The 6,311-nt window shown below is 37.4% G+C and overlaps 1 long non-coding RNA gene across 1 annotated transcript; it reads left to right on the forward strand.

The window, feature by feature from the left end:
* The first annotated feature begins 3,403 nt into the window (after positions 1–3,403).
* LOC107968085 (uncharacterized) lies at positions 3,404–5,885 on the forward strand. The gene is made up of 2 exons (XR_001708969.3): positions 3,404–3,525; positions 5,516–5,885. It is a non-coding gene; the product is annotated as an uncharacterized LOC107968085 (long non-coding RNA).
* Positions 5,886–6,311: the final 426 nt, after the last annotated feature.

A 6,311-nucleotide genomic window follows, 5' to 3' on the forward strand; every position in this document is an offset into this window, starting at 1 on the left:
GGGAGAATTTGACTCTGTACAATCTAAAATCATTTGATCCGTGATAAAAAGAGAAATTTTCCCTGCAAACATCATTGCAAAAAATATTTTTGAACTACTTTTTGAATCATGTTTTGTTAATAACAAACCAATTGTTGAATACTCATTATGTGCTAGTATCTTTGCTGGCCTTTTTTTTGGTTAAGATTATTATTTATTTAGTTTTTAACTGGCATATAAAAATATATGTGTATAGTGTACAACATGTTTTGCTGCATGAATACATTGTGGAATAGTTAACTCAAGCAAATAAACATTTGCATTAAATTGCATACTCATTTTTGTGTGTATGGTGAAAACACTTAGAATCTATTATCTTTGCAATTTTAAATTATAAAATACAATGTTATTAACTACAGTCACCATAATGTACAATAGATCTCTTGAACATATTCTTCCTAACTGAATTTTTTGCTCTTTGATCAATATCTTCCCCTGACCCTCAGTCCACCAGCCCTGGTAACCACCAGTCTGTTCTCTGCTTCTGTGAGTTTGACTTTTCAGGTTGCACATATGAGTGAGACTATGTGGCATTTGTGTGTCTCTTCCTGGCCTATTTTACTTAGCATGATGCCCTCCAGGCTCATCCATCTGTGTAGTTCATTGGTCCTTCTCATGTTTTAGCTCCGTTGATTGGGACCCCAACCTTATGAGAGGATTATTAGTATTATTCATTTTTATGGTAGAAAATTGAGGAATAAAAACGTGAAGGGCGGCCGGGCGTGGTCGCTCACGTCTGTAATCCCAGCACTTTGGGAGGCTGAGGCAGGAGGATCACAAGGTCAGGAGTTCGAGACCAGCTCGGCCAATATGGTGAAACCCTGTCTCTCCTAAAAATACAAAAAGTAGCAGGGCATGGTGGTGCACACCAGCTACTCGGGAGGCTGAGATGGGATAATTGCTTGAACCCGGAAGGCGGAGGTTGCAGTGAGCGGTGATAGTGCCACTGCACTCCTGCCTGTGCAACAGAGACTCCGTCTCAAAAAAAAAAAAAAAAATGTGAAGGGCCTGGCCTAAGAGCTTATAGAGACTGAGAAGATTTGTTAGGTCAACCCAGGCCTGCTTCTTTCTACCCTTTGGGTTGCTATTTCTCTTGGACCATCTAGCACACCATTATAGGCATATCTTTCCCGTTTTTTTGTTTGTTTTTACTAAGTGCTGTACTTTCATTGAGTGGTTTAAATAATGACAAATGGCACATTCCCGACTTAGAACACTAGGATACTAGAGCAGTGGCCCTACTGGGGGCAATGCCTGGAAACGTTTTTGGTTGTCGTAACTGGGAGGGGCGTGCTCCTGGGGTCGAGTAGGCGGAAGCAGGGCCAAGATGCTGCTCAGCCTCTTACAATGCACAGAACAGCTCCCCAGGACAAAGAATCTTCTCGTCCCATATGTCAATAGTACTGAGGGGGAGAAACTCCGTTCTTCAAAATAACAGTTTTTCAATTCCGTAGTACAGCATTCTTACACTGTAATAGTAAACAGAACGGATGTCCTAAACAATAGACTACAAAGATAATTTGGTTGCTAAAAGCGTTTTTGTTTGTTTGTTTGTTTATTGGTTGGGAAAATAATATAAGTTGGATCTTGGCTCCACTAGCTTTCACAGTCAGTGGCTATTTGTACATGTAAATAATTTTCATCAATTAAATTATAAGGAAGCTAATTAAGACATCATAAATTATAACTAAATGTTGATTACTAGGCATCCAAATTACCTACTCACCTTCTAATTGTGTTTGCATATCTTAAAAAACATGTTTGATTAAGTAAGAATGTAAGTACAACTTGGGATGTGTCCTTTTTTTTATAGATATAAAAACCAAAAGTTTGTAAGGCCCAGGATGTCTAATTTCTAATTTCTTAGATAGTCGCTAATTCATGTTCCATCTCAAGAAGTTCAAAATGAGAAGGCGGCATTCCAAGGACCACCATGGTTTGGTTCTTTCTTATAATAATTTTAATTCTAATAAATTCAATTTTTCTAATTCCTTTTTTATGGTACTAAATACCCATACATTTAATCTCTTTCTAATCTTTCTTTCCGCTTCCCCAGTAAATTGGAAGTAGGCATTGCAGAGACACTTGACATTTTAAAACCGGGCTTTGACTGCTGGGATAATAAAGAGGTCTGTTACTGAGTGTCCCCATAGTCGGTGAAATATCCTGGCACGTCTCAACCTATACCATGTTATAATTTCATGATGAATATCTTTACAAAAGGAGACAGATAGTTGTCTTTCAGAAGCACAGGAAGAAAATTAGAAAGTACGAAAGTGGCATGAACTATCTCTTCACAGAAGTAAAGCAAAAAGCCCGAGAACCAAATAGAGATTAGATAGAAAGCTTAAAAATCAACCTTTTTATTTTTTTAAAGCAAACGACTTATAGTACAAATAGACAGTGTACATTAGGACATATGTTTGTAGCCTAGGAAAATATACAACATATGCTTTATTGCAGAACATAATCCATTCAAAAAATAAGAGCCATCTTTTTCTAAGGGCATAGGGTCTAAAAAACCACTTCTTATTTTCAATGCTGACTTGTATGTAATTTTGGTAAAGGATTCACTGTTTGCATTTATATGGATTTCTAGTTTTGATTAGAAAACAAGTTATTGAATTTCTACTTATGATTACAAAATGACTGAATTTGCCCCAAACACTGGAAAGTAAAAATGTGGATGGAATTCTTGTTACCACCTCAATATCGTTCAGTTAAGGAGTGGGTTGTCCTCACTAAATATTCACTCCAAAGATGAAAGAGCCAAAGCTATCCAATCGGGGTGAATAATTTCCCCAAGACCTCACTGGAGCAACGGCAACACAACTGTAATATTGATATCTAAGACATCTTCCTCTGCCATCTCTTCATTCATTCTTTGAGCAATATTTATAAAGCATGAAATTTCTATGGCCCTGGTGTTCCATTATATACTCAGGATTCAGTAATAAATGATGATTAAAAAGACAGAATTCCCGCTCTTAAGGAGCTTTTAAGATAGAGGGAGATGGTATATAAAAGTAAGCCCCCTTTGCAATAAATTCTTTAAGGAGCACACAGGATTCACAGTGCCCTGCTGGAGATACAGTCACAAGTTTTCTATGGTCACAGGTTTTCTGCAAGAACTGATTTCTACGAGAAACTGAGAAAGAACTGAAGCAGGGGAAGGAGTCGAAGCTCCAGGCATAGGGAAAATGACAAGAGGGTAAAGAAATCATGGCTGGTGCAGGGACCTGTGAGTAGCCGAATACTGGGGCTCAAGGTTAGCTAAGGAAGTGACAAATGAGGCTGGAGAGGTTTGCTAGGACAAGCCATGAAGGGTTTGTTCATTATTCCATGTCATTTGGATTTTATGCGGAGTCTTTGTAAAAATGACGTGAAGAGATTTTCATGTTGGAAAGATGACTAACTGCATCGTAGAATTAATGTGAAAGTGTGGCCCAAGGAAGCAAGTTTCTTCACAGCTATTGCAATAAACAGGTGAGGAATGACTGAGGTCTGAATTGGATGGTGTTGGCACATGAAAAAGATGGACAGATGCAAGAGATATGGGAAGAAAGAAAATTTGAAAAAAAAAGGTGATTAGTTAAGTGTTACCATAGAAAAAGAGAAGGAAGAAAAGGACCTAGGCTATGAATTGAGCAACTGGATAATGATACAATTTTTTAAGGTAGTAAACATAGAAAGTGGAGCATGTTTGTGGACCATTGTCTTTCTGTTTAGTGATGTGAATATGTACTTATATTTTAGCCAGATGAACTTGAAGTAAAAAATCCAGTCTATAGTAAAGCATGAATTGGAGAGAGAGACTTGAGGTCTAAACTTCACTTTAAGTGCTTATCTATAATGATGGGAAGGAGGGGAGGTGTAGCAGTCTGGCTACCTTCCTTTCTAGCTCTTTTTGCTTCAATGTTTCTAGAAGTAAAGATGGGATTTCTGAAAGTACTTAAGTAGAATGAGGTGGGAAAGTAGGCGTGAATTCAGCCTTAAGTTAATTTGACTGACAGTTCTCTATGTGCAATTGTGCTAATGATCAAAATCAGCCAAAATAACAGCAAGTTATACAAGTTTAGAGAAAGCCAAAATTGTTGCCTACCAGATAGTTTGTCACAAAGAAAGGATTCCCAAATTGCCAAGTGCTGTTTTCATTTGCTGCCTGCTGCCATTCTAACTTACCCCCTATCTATTGGAAATTTCCAGAAGGCATCTTAACTGACTTCTATGGTGCTAATTGCAGAAAACTCTCCGAATTTCCTTCTTCTTTTAAAGACATTATATCCTCTTCTTTTCTGAATTAAAAATAAAATCTCAGTCCAAGTCAACATTCTGACAGAAGTTTAAACAAACCTAGGGCGTTAAAATGCAGTTAAAAAAAAGAAGAAAAAGGGAGAACTAACTGTAAAATGCCCTGTCTATATAAAGAATTGGAAATGCATACAGTATTGTGTTGTTGAGTTTGGGGTGGTATGTTTATGCGCTTGAGTGATTTTTGACCTAAATATTTATCAATTGATGTGAGTTCAAACCAACTACTTAAAAGTTGGGCAGCTGGGGCCAACTACTGTCAGTAGCCAGTGGCTGGCACCCAATGATGGCAGCGATTTCACTGAGGATTACCCATGCGCTTGAGTACATAGGTCCTTATGCACAGAGCTGCTAGAATTCTATTTCTGCTCTCCCTTGAGCCTAGGATGACAATCATGATAAATTGTATCATACTGTGAGGTGGTTTGTGATGAAAACAAATTTCCACTCGAGATCATAACACAACCTCTACACTGAGGCTCTGATAAAACACTTAGAAATGTGCAATTGTCTTTTCTCTCCTCTTTCTCTTTTGTCTTTGTTAAAAATAAAAACCAAAACCAATACATTCCCACCCAAAGAATAAACCCACAAAAAAACAAACATTTAAGATAACTGAAATGAGTACTGGGAACAATACTCTTTATCTAGCTAGAGATTGGGATTTTTATTATTTTATCTATGGATATCTGTCTATCTAGATAGCATGTATGTATGTATCTATCTTCTTTCCTAATTATTCAGTTTTCAAGTGGAAACAAGATAGTGGAAAATGAATAGGTGGGGATTTGAAAATTGTAGACGGGATAAGCTGTGGAGGTAGGGAAGCTACAGGTGTTTAAAAAACTAGATAACAGCTTTCTCTATGGAATTTGACAATTTTGAACTTAGGCAAGGTTCTCTTTGCAGATATGCCACAGTGGTTAGCATTTTGATAAGATCTTTTTTTTAAACAGAAGGGCTAATTTAGTTTATTATTTGAATATATTGGTATTTTGGTATAAACTGGATCACCTCCCTGTTTTAAAATTAAGCCTGCTCTTGGTCAAAGTAAACAGAATTCATCATTTTAACAGGAAAATGCAATGCCTTATCACTTTTCACTGTTAAATTTCTTGCTTTAATCATTTAAATGGTGTGATGTTCTTGTCTCCATTCTCCCTAGGGTCTACTGGAGACCTTGGCTTTTTATTTCCCTGACACAACTTCACACTGCTGGAGCAATGCTTGGATTGCTCTGGAAACACTGGCAAATCTCAAGATGCAGTTCAGGCTTCTCCATGATGAGTGTGAGTCCCTAGGCTGTCTCTCAAACTAAATATTCCCCAGCCAGGCAACTCTAAAGAGTCTTCCACAAGGCAACACGATTACTCTGTGTGCTTAGAAGAAGAGGGGTTATAAATGTCAGCTGTTGCTCTTTGAGTCCTGCTAATTCATTCATTGATTCACTCATCTTTCCCACAGGCATGTGCTGTGCGTTTACTGTACTGCATGACACTGTGGAGGTTATAAAGAAATAAAATATTTGGGGCTTATTCTCTATGAAATAAAATTCTAATTCTTTCTACCATATATTCTTATGTGAGATCCCAGCCTGCTCTACCTGGTGCCTGCTCTACCTGTTACCTGGACTAGGGCATTTCTGTATCAGATTAAATTTAAAGGTGTTTCAATAGTTAATAATGATCAAACGTTATAAATATTGGGAAACTATAATGGATGAGGTGGAAAAGAAAAGGCCACTAAGTAGAAAATTAGATAAAATAGACATATATAAAATTAAGCCATGTGTTATGGGCTAAACTGTGTCCCCCACAAAATTCATGTTGGGGTCAGTACCTCAGAATGTGTCTGTATTTGGAGACAGGGTCTTTATAGAAATAATTAAATTAAAATGAGGTCACTAGGGTCAGCTCTAATCCAACAAGATGGGCATCCTGATAGGAAGAGGGAATTTGGAT

The sequence above is a fragment of the Pan troglodytes genome, chromosome 14, assembly GCF_028858775.2.
Source record: "Pan troglodytes isolate AG18354 chromosome 14, NHGRI_mPanTro3-v2.0_pri, whole genome shotgun sequence".
In the NCBI taxonomy this organism is placed as follows: domain Eukaryota; kingdom Metazoa; phylum Chordata; class Mammalia; order Primates; family Hominidae; genus Pan; species Pan troglodytes.